This window comes from Chiloscyllium punctatum, chromosome 36 (assembly GCF_047496795.1).
Source record: "Chiloscyllium punctatum isolate Juve2018m chromosome 36, sChiPun1.3, whole genome shotgun sequence".
Lineage (NCBI taxonomy): Eukaryota > Metazoa > Chordata > Chondrichthyes > Orectolobiformes > Hemiscylliidae > Chiloscyllium > Chiloscyllium punctatum.
This window is the reverse complement of record NC_092774.1, coordinates 64,697,713-64,711,985: the sequence shown is the minus strand read 5'-3', so window position 1 is coordinate 64,711,985 and position 14,273 is coordinate 64,697,713. Positions and strand designations below refer to the sequence as shown.

At 46.5% G+C, this 14,273-nt stretch overlaps 1 long non-coding RNA gene across 1 annotated transcript in view; it reads right to left on the bottom strand.

Annotated features, from left to right (window-relative positions):
* Positions 1-2,244: 2,244 nt before the first annotated feature.
* Positions 2,245-14,273, bottom strand: part of LOC140460607 (uncharacterized) — a 115,006-nt gene continuing 102,977 nt past the window's right edge. Inside the window, exon 3 of the long non-coding RNA XR_011954236.1 lies at positions 2,245-2,298. This is a non-coding gene — a long non-coding RNA (uncharacterized lncRNA). The remainder of the gene's footprint in view (positions 2,299-14,273) is intronic.

The following is a 14,273-nucleotide window of genomic DNA, read 5'->3' as shown; positions in this document are numbered from 1 at the left end:
CCTGAGGAGAAAGTGAGAACTGAAGATGCTGGAGATTAGAGTCGAGAGTGTGGTGTTGAAAAAGCACAGCAGGTTAGGCAGCATCCAAGGAGCAGGAGAATCAACGTTTCAGATATAAGCCCTTCACCTTGCCCTCTTCAGTGTGTGTTGTGAAACTGCTAAACTGCTTAATCATTTCAAGTGGCCGAGCAGAGGCTGATAACAAGTTTGGAACACACGAGAATGACCTCAGCTGAAACCTTGGATTCATGTCTCACTGCAGGAAACCCAGGTACACAATGCACACAAACCCTAACTCTCTCTCTGTCTCTCTCTCTCTCTCTCTCTCACACACACACACACACACACACACACACACACACACACACAAGTACTCACACGGTCGTGCAGACCCTTTCTGATCGACAGGCTCGCTCTCAGACACACATTGATAAACTCCTCACACTCACATCCATGCACACACCTTCTCACACAATTATACTCCACCACACGCACACTTTAACCAGCATGCACAGACACACACACACAGACGCTCTGTCTCGTGAATGCACTCACACATAGAAGTCTTTGGGGTGAATTGCATTTGCAGGATTACATGTTTGGAAATAGAAATAGTCTGACGCAAGACTGGGATACAGAACGACTGCTGCGTTATCTGAACTCAGGTGTCACCTCCCTTTATAAAACATTAAGTTACCTGGAGAATGTTACTAAAAAGAAGTTTTGGGAATTACAGATTAATGAACCGAAATCTGCAACCCATTTTAAAAGATGAAAGACTTAACAGGTTTCTTCAATGTATCATTTATGTTGCATGACACTATAATCTTTTGCTATATATTCTGTGTCTTACCATCCCACTCAACAGCTACCTGAGGAAGGAACAGCGCTCCAAAACCTAGTGCTTCCAAATAAACCTGTTGGGCTATACCCTGGTGTTTGTGTCATTTTAAAACTTTGTTTCCAGTGAATACAGCCCACACCTCCCACTGTTGCCAGTAAACTTTGCAATGCCAATGAAACAATAAACCTGCAGTCCTAAAAAAATTACAATTTCGAACAATACCATCTACTCATTCACTGCTCCTTCTGAGACACGACATTGGAAACTCGGTGCTGGTGGCTGAAAGAAATGAGAAGCTGTTGGATTTCCCAGCTTTCAATGAGAGTTTAAGCCTGACGGTAAATTCAGGTAACCTTTACTGCGACCCAACTTTGTTGCAGCTTCAGATCTCCACATCACAAGGCGTACGAATAGTAGCTTTTCTTTAAAAAAAAGCACCTCAAGCTCAAAGTGCACACGCTCACCCCCACTCCCCCACCACACTTTCTTTATTATTGGTCAGTTGAGTTGTCCCTTTGTAACTGGATCCTTCGTACAGCCGGGTAAAGCATGCAGCTGGGACGACTGAGTGAATCCTTTCCCGCAACGGCAGTTTCCATCACTGAAAAGGACATGACTGAATCAGATGGGTTTTTGCCCTCCGAAAACAGTTTCATCCTAAGATTCTGAAGTCCAGATTACTGACCGAATCCCAATTCTGCCATCTGCCGCGATGGGATTCGAACCTGAGAGTCCCCAGAGCTGGGTTGTTAGCGGCGCTCGGCCATCGCTCCTTCCATCCCCCCTGCGATAGCACGTGAACGCGCTGGTGCCTCCGCAGGTGGGAGGAGCAGGTGAAGCCCTTCCGGCACTGACAGCAGGTGAACGGCCTCTCTCCGGTGTGGGCCCACTGGTGGGTCAGCAGTGCAGCTGACTGAGTGAACCCCCTCCCGTACATGGGGCACGTGAATGGCTTCTCTCACTTGTGTATCCACTGGTGCGTCTCCAGATGGCTGATCCGACTGAAGCCCTTCCTGCACACTGAGCAGGTGAATGGCCTCTCCTCGCTGGGAATACGTCGTGAGTTTCCAACACGGATGGGGAAGGGGATCCTTTCCCACAGTACCCACATTCCCACAGTTTCCCCATTGGGGGAGCTTTCCTTGTGTTGGTCCGGGTTTGAAATTACAAACAGAACGGGGACATAGTCTATCCCACCGTGAGGGATGAGACTTTGATTCCCCCAAGCTGAGTAAATGGTGTGAAGCACTTTTCACAGTCAGCGCACTGAATCTCCCTCACTCGGTGTCTCAGTATTCTTCCTGCCTCACCAGTGTGCAAAATCTCTCAAGCAAACAAAAACAACCATGTCTTCTTGATTGGAATGGCTGCTGATATTCAAGTCCCAATGGATCAAGTGGCTCTGTCAGAAGTTGATGTATCATTTGTTTTCAGATTTCTTTCGGCACGTCTTCCTGCAAAAAAAAGTCACAAAATAAGTGGTCATTGTCAGTACTATTAAACGAACATAACATAGGTGACGGTTCCTGTAGTTTTCCAGATGCCTGCTGATCACATAATACCCAGCACACAGAAACCTGAAATCCCTCATGCAGCCAGATAGGCTTAGGCGTGTTTAGAGGAAAACTTCATTCAAATCTAATCTAATCTTAAACTAAATACGTGTACATATATATATCAATATGACAATCCTTTCAATGCGGCTCAATTCGATGAGAAACCACTTTTCATTGTGAACATGAGGAAAAAAACAATCATTTTCAAGGGTGCAAACTGCATGCGTGCCAATCTGAGGGAATACACAAGAAAAATACCTAAAAGAGAGATAGAAAGTATTTGAGCACCTTTGCAGAATCTGCTCCATCTCTGGATTCTCTCCAGTTGCTACATGTAAACCTCCCTGGGGATCGGGCAGCCCTGCATCGGGAAGCACTGGGATAGTCAACTACGACCAGTTTAACGGGAGAACACATCTCCACATTAAACAGCCTCGAGACAAACTTCCCTTCCTTCCACTTAAAGTTCAAGACCCCTCAAAGCGAAATTCCCCAGGTAAGTTTGGAAGAATTTCTTCCAGGTGTTCACTAATCATTTCTATGAGCAATTTGTTAAAGTTTGAATATTGCGAGTTTTGAAAATTAGTGATTCTGAGCGAAATCGTAATTCGAAAAACAGAATGTGGGAATTTAGACAGAGTTTATTTTTGCACATCGACGATATGTCTGCACAACAGCAAATGACACGACAGCAGAGAAGATCTTTTGACGTCATTCTCAAACGTGCCTGCCACACGCCAGATGAAAAACTGAATACTTCTCTGGAAAAACTGCCGAGCAATGCAGGAGAATGGCACAACGCGTGCTTATTGGGATCATAACAGATCAAAAGAGAGACCATTCTCTCCTATTCATTCAACGTCTCCTTGAGCAGCTTTCCCGTATAACAGCGCTCTGTTCTGTACCTTGCCTTCACATCCGCTTCCCAAAAAAAGCTTTGACATAAATATTTCACAATGATATACTGGCCCAATGTGCACAGTTGAGGTGAAAAACTCTGAGGGGCCTTCTGTTCTCTGTATCCGATGTTGAGGAGGGCAATGCTTGTCACTGGCCACTCGGGTGTCAGAGAAAAGTTTCGAAACAGTGGAGGGAGCCCGGTTCCTGGGGACGGGACAAACAGCAGCAGGGAGACAGAATGAGAATCAGCTGTTCTGGAAACTCTTCGTCACTTGCAATTCTTAGAGAAATGTCAAATGTATTTCACACTAAGCAAGTCTCAGCTAGCTCAAGAGGTGTGAGGTGGGGAAATAGCCGCTGTTTGGCTTGTTGGTCTGGGGGCATGATTCTCAGGGAGAGTCTTTAACTGTACAGACTTCTGCGCGGTCCTAGATTCAACTCCCCAAAAAGGCTGCGTCTCATAACTTGATTTGTGCAAAAATGCCCCATTAATTTTCTCAAAAAGCACCTTCGTTCAACGAGGTTGAGCTGCCTGGAGTACGAATGGGGCAGAAAACAGGGAAGTGAAATGGTGGGAGATAGCGTTGAATAGGTTGACGTGAGTGGTGCGGTGTTTGAGGGATGTCAGCGATAAGGGTCGATTGGAAATTTGGGACAGCTCCCTTCGGAGTACAAAAGTTTGAAATCTGGCCCGAATGAAGCTTTTCAAGTCTTGCGAAGTCTGGACAGAGAAAGTAATGTCGTCAAAATGTTCCCACGTCTGAAAGGATCGGCAACGATTCGGCAGAGTTTTAAAGGCATGAGGAAAAGAACCAAAAGTGACATTAGGAAGAATGCTTTCGTACAGGAAGTGGTTGGGGTCAGTAAATCCCTAATTGACACTGACAAAGAGGCAGATTCATTCGACGCAAACGGGAATCCGGTGGTCATGTTTAAAGTAACAATGTGCAGAATTACATGGAGAAGGCAAGAGAATGATACGAATAGAGACCCACGTTTACTTACTGTGTCGACCCAGCAGAGCGAAGGTGGGCCGCATCGCGTCTATTCAGAGTGAAATCACAAGAGAATGTGGGAAGTTAGAAAAAGTTTATATTTACACAGCCTCCACAACAGCTTATAAACGACAGCAGTGGAAATCTTTGACATCAGTCTCGAACGTGCATGCCACACGCCAGACGAAAGGCTGAAGGGACCTGTGGAAAACGAAGCTGTGCGTAGGAGCAGAGTGGCGCAACGGGAGCGTGCTGGGCCAGCCATCCTCTGCTATTGTTCATTGCCTCCTTGAGCGACTTTCAATTGTGATGGTACTCTGTTCAGCATCTTGCCTTTCAAACGACTTCCTGAGTGTCTAAATATCTGTAACGGCGCTTTGCTCTTTTCTTTTCCTTGCGATGTCGTTTGCTTCCCAAAACTTCGGGTATCTGAGCTCAATATCGATACACAAGTCAAATTTACACAGTTGCACTGGCACCCTTGTGGAGCTCTGAGTTGTCTTGTCCTGTTCTCTGTCGCTGTGACCTGATCTCGTGTGAAACCTCTTCTCTCAGTTGGCAATGAACCGGTGAAGTTGAAACACATGACTTGCTGTTTTAGTCCATTTCCTGAAGTAAAGAAACCAACGTCCGTGTAATAAAAGACTTTCTGCAGGATTGCTGTGTCAAGACAAATTCTGAACACCAAGCAGGCTGCACAAAAATGCACTCATACCAATTTACCTGAGGGAAGAGTCTCCGGTGTCCATTTCTCTCTGTCCCGACAGCGCAGCATCTTTCTGTCTCTCCGTTAACAAGACCTTTGGAACAAGTTCAAAGTTGCCCCTTTCCTACGCATGACTGTAACTGACTTCTCCTGCCTCACGTAATAGTGTGAGAGAGCAGAAGAGTGAATGGGCTCTGCCTTCCATCAGCACAGCTTGTAAGTAGAAACAAAATGGTTCAATTATCCACCAATAGAGAGAGCCCGGTCCCTGGGGACAGGAAAAACAGCAGCGTCCGGGGAGCAGGGAGACAGATTGAGAAGCGGATGTTCTTGAAACTCTTCGCTGCTTGCGTTTCTGGGAGCAATGTACAATGTATTTCGTACTGAGCAAGTCTCAGCTGCTTCAGGAGTTGGCTGCACCCATGGCTGGTGGCTCGTTAGTCTGGGATATGATTCTAGCTTTGGGTCTTCGAGCATATGCAGACATGTGAGAGTTCCCGGGTTAAAATCCCAGGCGAACCGTTATTCCTTAAATTGACATGAGCAAAAATGCCCGATCAATTTTGTCAATTAAAGTCGCTTCGTGAATTAAGATCGGACTGCCTGAATGAGGGATGGCGCAGAGCTGCCATTGCAGTGAACACGGCGAAGGGAAACACGTGTTGAAAATGAGAACAAGTATTGCAGATTTTTCGCCCGCGCAATCCGAGTCTGAATGAATCCTCCACCTGTATTACGCTCAATTCTGAGGGTGATACTTCAGGAAGCGGGGAAGTGAAGTGATTGCAGACGGCGCTGAACAGGATAACGTGAATGGTACCGTCCTGAGGAATGTCAGCAATGAAGGGAGACTGGAAAGTTTGGGGCAGCTCTCTTTGGAGAACAGAGGGCTGAGCTGATCTAATTGAAGTTTTCCACGTCATGAGGGTTTTAGACAGAGGAAATAATGCAGTGAAAATGCTCCCAGGCCTGAAAGGATCGAGAACGATTTGGCAGAGATTAAGGTCATCAGGAAAATAAGTAAAAGTGACATTAGGAATACCGTTTTCACACAGGGAGTGGGGTCAGTAAGTCGCTGTCTGGCAGCGACAAAGAGGCAGATTCAATGGACACAAAAGGGAATTCGGTGGGCATGTTCAATGTAACAATGTGCGGATTTACAGGGAGAAGGCGACAGAATGAGACACTTATTTACATATTGTGTTGAACCAGCAGAGCTAAGGTGGGCTGCATGGCCTCAGTCTGAGCTGTCACACATTTCGTGATTCTGAGTGAAATTGGAGTTGGACCAACAGAACGTAGGAAAATTGACAACGGGTATATTCTGCCCAACAGGATACTACATCACAGCAATGAAGGTGTTTTAATATCATTCTCGAAGGTACATGCCACTATGCAGATTCAAAACTGAGTATTCCTTTGAATCACTGAGTAATTTGTTGACAGTTATTCAGTTGAGGTGAGCGGAGTTGCGCATTGGGAGCCACTCCAGTTGATAGGTCGAAGCCGTTTTCTCCTGTGTGATAGTCCCACCAGCACTCCAATTTGCTGTGCTTCCAGTCAGTAGATGCATATTACTATCCCATACTGATGCATGGGCAACAATGACCCAGCTGTGGTGTCAAGCTTGTGAAGGTCTGAGTGCTCTTCTCCTGTTCTCTGTCTGGCTGCTATGCTCCGAATCTTCAGATCTCTCTTCTCCGAGATAGGAATAAACTGGTGAAGGTGAAAGACATCAGTTGCGGTGTGTCCCATACGCAGGAGGCCCTGCAGTAATTCCCCACGCTGTTTCACACAGCAGCATCCTCTCGGTGAATTACGGTTGGGAAAAAAATCGATTGAACCAAATCAGTGTCCGCCATTGGATATTACTGACACCGTTTATAAAATTCAGGCTCACCGTTAATGTGGAGAGGGCCCGTCAGACTGTAGTTTCCGCTCCTTCTGTTGAAAAAAGATAATTTGAACAGTGTCCAGTGAGAGGAAAGGATTTGCTGTTGGTGGGAAATATTTCTATCTGAATTCGCTGTCACTCTCCTGATAGATTGAAACATAAAGACGGGAGTCTCTGGATTATGTTATAAAAATATTGGTATGATGTGACTCACACCGCGCTGTCACCAACTGAACGAAGCGGCTGTGTTTAAATCCCGTGATGAACTGGGGGAGATAAGCATTTAGCCCAACAACGACGTCAGTGAACCTGACGTGTTTCGAACACGCCTCCTTCAGATCTGGAATCAGACACGCTACCTTTCCGCTCCAGGCTCACGGATGGCTTCTGCCTCCCCTTCATACTTCAGGGAAGTGATCGCACTGCAATGATTTCACATTATCAGTAACAACGGAGATCAATAGTTCATGTCTGTTCCGTCTCTCCCCCCTCTCCTTCTGTCTCGCGAAACAATTGCCAACTCTACCTCAATAAAAAGGTGAAAGAACTGCGGATGCTGTATATCAGGAACAAAAAACAGGAGGTGCCGGTGACCCTTCCACGGAACTGATGGTGATTGAGAAAACGTTGGTTTATATGCAGGAGATATTGTGGGAGGAAGGCGGATGCAGTAAATGATAGATCAGGGCAGAACCCAAAGCGAGGGAAGAATTGTTGGACAGGAAAGGGAGTTGATAACGATCCGTGTGGGAGGGGGAATGGAGACTGTTCGTGGCTAAGAATACATCCTGTGCAATGACAGACTGCGTGATAACAAGTCTTGGTGTGTGTGGTCGGGACGAGGATACTTTGGATTTCAGGCCCTAGAATTATTGAATTCGATATTGGGACCGGAGGGATGTATGATCCCCAAGTGAAATATTCGGTGTTCTTCGTTCTGCTGGTGCTGAGCTTCACCGGAACACTACAGCAAACCTGAGACAGAGATGTTGGCCAGGGAACAGGATGGGGTGTGGAATTGGCAGGCAACTGGAAGCTCAGGGTCTTTTTGCGGGCAGAACGTAGATGTTCTGTGCAGCAGTTGCCTAGTTTATGTTTCGTTTTCCCCATTGTAGATGAGACCACATTGTGAGCAGCAAATACAGTAGACTGGGTTGTGGGAAGAGCAGGTAAAGTGCTGCTTCACCTGGAAGGTAAGTTTGGGCCCTTGGATGGTGAGGAGGGTGCAGGTAGATGGGCTGGTGTCACACATTCGGCAGTTGCAGGGGAAAGTGCCGTTGGACTATTGGGGTGGGAATGGGGGTAGGGTTGATGGGAATGAAGGAAGAGTTGACCCAATTTATAACTTCTGCCCATTTACTTATCCACCAAATAGAGAAATTTTTTAAGTGTGTACAAGGAAATTTTCTAATTCACAATGAGGATGTACATACTGGCGAGGGTGCAAAACCTAAGGGCCAGCAACCATAATTCTATTAACATTAGAATAGTGATTGAAAATAATATATCAGATCTAAAGGTTGAAGTTCTAAATTGGAGGAACGCTCAGGTATGAGGCAAGATCTTTCAAAAGCTGATTGGGGGCAGTTGTTCGCAGGTTAAAGGACTGCTGGAAAATGGGAAGCCCTCAAATATGACATAACAAGAGTCCACATACAGTATATTCCTGTTAGGATGAAAGGAAAGGCTGGTAGGTGTAGGGAATGCTGGATGACCAGAGAAATTGAGATTTTGGTAAAGATAACGAAAGATTCATACATCAGGTATCGACAGAGAGATCGAGTGAATCCTTAGAGAATAAAGGCAGTACAGCATACTTAAGAGAGAAATCATGAGGGCTAAAAGGGGACATGAGATAGCTTTGTCAAATACAGTTAAGGATGACCCAAAGGGTTTTTATAAATACGTTAAGGACAAAAGTATAACAAGGGAGGGAATAGCGCCCCTCAAAGATCAGCAAGGCGGCCTTTCTGTGGAGCTGCAGTAGATCGGGTGTGGCGGGGCGGGGGGATACTCAACGGATATTGTGCATCAGTGTTTACTGTGGAGAAAGGCATGGAAGATATGGAATGTGAGAAAGTAGATGGTGACATGTTGAAAAAATGTCCGTATTACAAATGAGAAATTCCTGGATATCTTGACATGCATAAAAGTGGATAAATCCCAAGGACCTGATCAGGAGAACCCCAGAACTCTGTGGGAAACTGGGGAAGTGATTGCTGGGCCTCTCACTGAGATATTTGTGTCATCAATAGTCACAGGTGAGGTGCCGGAAGGCTAGAGGGTGACTAACTTGGTGCCACTATTTAAGAAATGTGGTAAGGAAAAGCCAGGGAACTATATACCAGTGAGACAGACATCCGTGACGGGCAAGTTTTTGGAGAGAAACCTGAGAGATAGGATTTACATGCATTTGGAAAGGCAAGAATTGATTAAGGATAGTCAACATGACTTTATGCTTGGGAAATCATGTCTCACGAACATGATTGAGTTTTTTGAAGAAGTACAAAGTGGATTGATGAGGGCAGAGCGATGGACGTGATTTATATGGACTTCAGGAAGGCATTCATCAAAGTTCCACATGGGAGACTGGTGAGGAAGGTTTAATCTCATGGCATGCAGGGAAAACTAGCCATTTGGATACAGAACTAGCTAGAAGGCAGAAGACAGAGGGTGGTGATGGAGGGTTGCTTTTCAGACTGAAGTCCTGTGACCAATGGTGTACCACAAGGATCGATGCTGGGTCCGCTAGTTTTTGTCATTTATATAAATGATTTGGATGTAAACGGAGGAGGTATAGTTAGTCAGTTTGTAGATGACACCAAAATTGGAGGTGTTGTGGACAGCAAAGAAGGTTACCTCAGATTACAATGGGATCTTGATCAGATGGGCCAATGGGCTGAGAAGTGGCAGATGGAGGTTAATGTAGATAAATATGAGGTGCTGCATTTTGGAAAAACAAATGAGAGCAGGACTTTTACACTTAATGGGAAGTTACTTGGACGTGTTGCTGAGCAAAGAGACCATGGAGTTCAGGTTGATATTTCCTTAAAAGTAAAGACGCAGGCAGATTGGATAGTAAAGAAAGCGTTTGGATTGCTTTCCTTTGTTGGTCAGAGCATCGAGGATAGATGTTGGGAGCTCATGTTGCCACTGTACAGAACATTGGTCAGGCCACGTTTGGAATATTGCATGTAGGTTTGGTCTGCTTCCTATCGGAAATATGTTGTGAAACTAGAAAAGGTGCAGGAAAGATTTACAAGGATGTTGCCAGGGTTGGATGGTTGAGCTATAGGGCGAGGCTGAATTCACGGTTTTCTCTGGAGCGTCGGAGGCTAAGGGGTGACCTTATAGTGGTTTATAAAATCATGAGGGATATGGTTAGGGCAAATAGACAAGTTCTTTTCCCTGGGATTGGGAAGTCCAGTACGAGAGGGCATAGTTTTAGGAAGGGAAGGGGAAAGATATGGAATGTACTTAAGGGGCAACCTTTTCCCGCAGAGGGTGATGCATGTACGGCATGAGCTGCTGGAGTAAGTGATGGAGGCTGTATAATTACAGCATTTAAAATGCATCTGGATGTGTATATGAATAGGAAGGTTTTATGGGGATATGGGCCAAGTGCTGGCAAGTGGGACTAGATTAGGTTAGGATAGCTGGGCTGCATGGACGAGTTGGACCGAAGGGTCTGTTTCCATGCTGTACATCTGTGTCACTCTGTGAGACTCCATGGGATTCTCTAGGAGAAAGTGAGGACTGAAGATGCTGGAGATCAGAGCTGAAAACGTGTTGCTGGAAAAACGCAGCAGGTCAGGCAGCATCCAAGGAGCAGGAGAATCCACGTTTCAGGCATGAGCCCTTCTTCAGGAATCTTTAACTATAAACTATAAACATTCCCTGAGTTAAATATTTTGAAGTGTGAAGCCATTGTTTTAGTCCCCAAGTTCGACCTGAACTCCCCCCTCCGCCATCCAAGTAACTCTGTTGACAACCTTCATGTCACAGGAAAAGGGCAGGAAAGTGCATGTGGAGAATGTCAGATCAGCCACAATCCAATCGAATGGAGAAGCGGGCTCAAGGGGTTGAATGGCATTTTCCTGTTCCTATTTCTTATGGTTCCCGAGCCCTTACCTCTGAAACAGGGTCCTGGCTTCAGTATGTGCCATTACTGAGAGTGCTGATGTTCCCTTGTGTAATATCAAACACCTTAGCAGCTGCTGAAACCTCTTGCTCCTTTGTTACCTCTAAACACAATAAGCCAATGTGTCCAGGGGAGGTGATGGCTGGCTTTCTTGTCACCAGACTATTCACCCAGGTAAGGTTCTGGGGACCTGGGTTCAAAACCTACCACGTCAGATGGTGGAATCTGAATTCAATATAAATCTGGAATTACGAGTCTAATGATGAAACTGTTGTGGTTTGTGGGAAAATCTTGTCTGGTTTCCTGCTGTCCGAACCTGATCTCCATGTGATTTCAGATCCACTGTCAGCTGGTTGAATCTTCACTGCCCTTTCAGTCAATTCTTAAAGCTCACCTTTTTTTAACTATGATGTTGCCAGAATGATTTATAGACGGTAGAGGCTGGTACTTTTTTCACTGGAGTGCAGAGGGTTGGGGGTGGAGGTTATGGAGGTTTATGAAGTCATGAGGGACAAAGATAAGGTGAATAACCAGTGTCTTTTCCTGAAGGATAGGGGAGTTCAAAGTTTGGGAGTATATTTTTAAGATGAGAGGGAGAAGATTTAAAAAGGACGGAGGGGGGCAACGTTTTTTACATTGAAGGTGGTTCGTGTGAAGAATGAACTGTCAGAGGAAGTTGTGTATGCAGGTAATGTTACAATGTTTAAAATTATTTGGATAAGTACATTTGAGCCAAACACAGGCAGGTGGGTCTAATCGTCCCCCAGATATTCAAAGGGACAGCCAGTCAGAGGGGGGCAGGGCCACCCCTATCATTGTTGTGTGGCATGTGTGACAGTTGCAACAAGACGTCCCAACTCATGTGCTCAATGCTCTGAACAATGAAAGCAAGCATGCCAAAAGCCTTCTTCACCACCCTGTCTACCAACGACCCCATTTTCTAGGAGCTAATAACCCGCAACCCTAGATCTCTCTCAGTTCTGGTCCCCTTGGTGTTCTGACTTCTGACTTCTCCAACTCTGGGTTTGTGTTGAACTTGATGGGATACTTTGTCCAACTCAGCATGTTTAAACAGTATCTCTCAGAGGGATTCATCTGAAACTTTTCAGGAGGTGAGTTCAACAAGATTAAACTATTCAAAGTTACTTGGACTCCATTTTAAAGTTACATCAGGACCAGTAGTCAGAGACACGTACAGCATGGAAACAGACCCTTCGGTCCAACTTGTCCATGCTGACCTGATATCCTAAATTAATCTAGTCCCATTTGACAACACCTGACCCATATACTCTGGCAGCTCATTTCATATATATCCCACCCTCTGCATGAAGATGTTGTCCATGTAATATATTTTTCCTCTTACCCTATACCTCTGCCCTCTAGTTCTGGACTCGCCCATTCCAGGGAAAAGACCTTGTCTATTACCCTATCCATGTCCCTCATGATTTTGTAACCTCTATTAGGTCACTCCTCTGCCTCTGATGGTCCAGTGAACACAGCCCCAGCCCATTCAGCCTCTCCCTGTAGCTCAAATCCTCCAAACCCCAGCAACATTCCCGTAAATCGTTTCTCACAGAGAAGTCAACGCTTCAGTCCTGAAGAAGGGTTAATACCCAAAACGCTGACTACTCCACATCCTGGTGCTGCCTGGCTTGCTGTATTCTCCCAAACTCCTGCTTTCCTTCTTTGGCACGCAGTATGTAATGGCTCAGTGGTTACCACTGCAGCCTCATAGTGCCGGGGGCCGAGGTTTGATTGCAGCCTTGGGTGACTGTATGTGAGGAGTTTGCACTTTCTCCCAGCGTCTGTGCGGGTTTTCTCTGGGTGATCCTGTTTTCTTCCGTAAACCAAAGATGTGCAGGTCATGTGGATTGGCCATGCTTAATTGCCCATAGAGTTAGGTACGTCAGTCAGAGGGAAATGGGTCTGGATGGGTTACTCTTCGGAGGGTCGGTGTGGACTTGTGGAGACAAATGGCCTGTGTTCACACTGAAGCTAATCTCATCTGCGCTACTTTTGTCACTAACGAATGACAGAGTAGACTCGACAGGCCGAATGGCCTAACTTCTGCTCCGATGGTCTTGCAGTCTTAGGTTTCTTTGGATCATTTCATTTGTAAATGTGTAGTTCCTGGCTCAATGAGCAGCAGTGTCCACTGAAAGCAAAGCTCATAGGACGGTTGCACTCCTACAGTGTGGAAATAGGTCCTTCAGCCCAACACATCTGCACTGATCTTCCGAAGAGTAACCCAGTCAGATCCATTTTCCTACCCTCCCTAAATTGCACACAGACCCCGAAGGGTGGAATTATTCCTGGGTTCTTGGTGCCATTAGGCAGCAGTGCAATCCGTGAGCCACCATGGGGTTATGGTTGTGAGGTTTTGGGGGATGCAATTGTAGTCCAGCAGAAAACAAAAACAGCCCACGTACTCTCCCACTGCACCCACTGTCAGAACTGGCAGGAGGTTCAGTCCTGGAGTGAGACCCAAGGCAGCGTCACCGGTGGGATCTGATTGCTGGGAGCGCTGGTGCCCCCGCTGGTGCTTCCACAAGTTGCAGGAAAATATGAACCTCTTCCCACACTCGGACCAGCTGATGGGCTTCTCCCCAGGGTGGACACACTGGTGCTTCAGCAGGGCGGAGGAATTGCTGAAGGACTTCCCGTACTCACGGCAGCAGAATGGCCTTCCCCCTCCGACCGTCCTCCGCCCCCACCCTCCCCGGGTGGATCAGGTGGTGCTTCAGCAGTGTGGAGGAGCGGGTAAAGCCCTTCCCACACCCGGGGCAGGAGATCGGCTTCTCCCTGATGTGAATGGACTCATGCCTCAGCAGGGCGGAGGAATTTCTGAAGGCCTTCCTGCACATCGGGCAACTGAAAGACCTCTCACCGATGTGGACCCACCAATGGGCCAGCAATTCGGAGGAAAGAGCAAAGCCCTTCCTGCACTCGGGACAGAAGAACGGCTTCTCCTCAGTGTGGACCCACTGGTGTCTCAGCAGGTGGGAAGAACTGCTGAAGGCCATCTCACACTTGGGGTCGGAGAACGGCCGTCCCCGGTGTGGACCAACTGGTGTATCAGCAGGGCAGAGGAATCACTGAAGGCCTTCCCACACTCAGGGGAGCAGAAGGGCCTCTTCCCCTCTGTGGACCCATTTGTGCTTCAGAACCCTTTCAAATTTCACAATATCCTTCTGATAGGAGGGAGACCAGAATTACACACAATATTCCAAAAGTGGT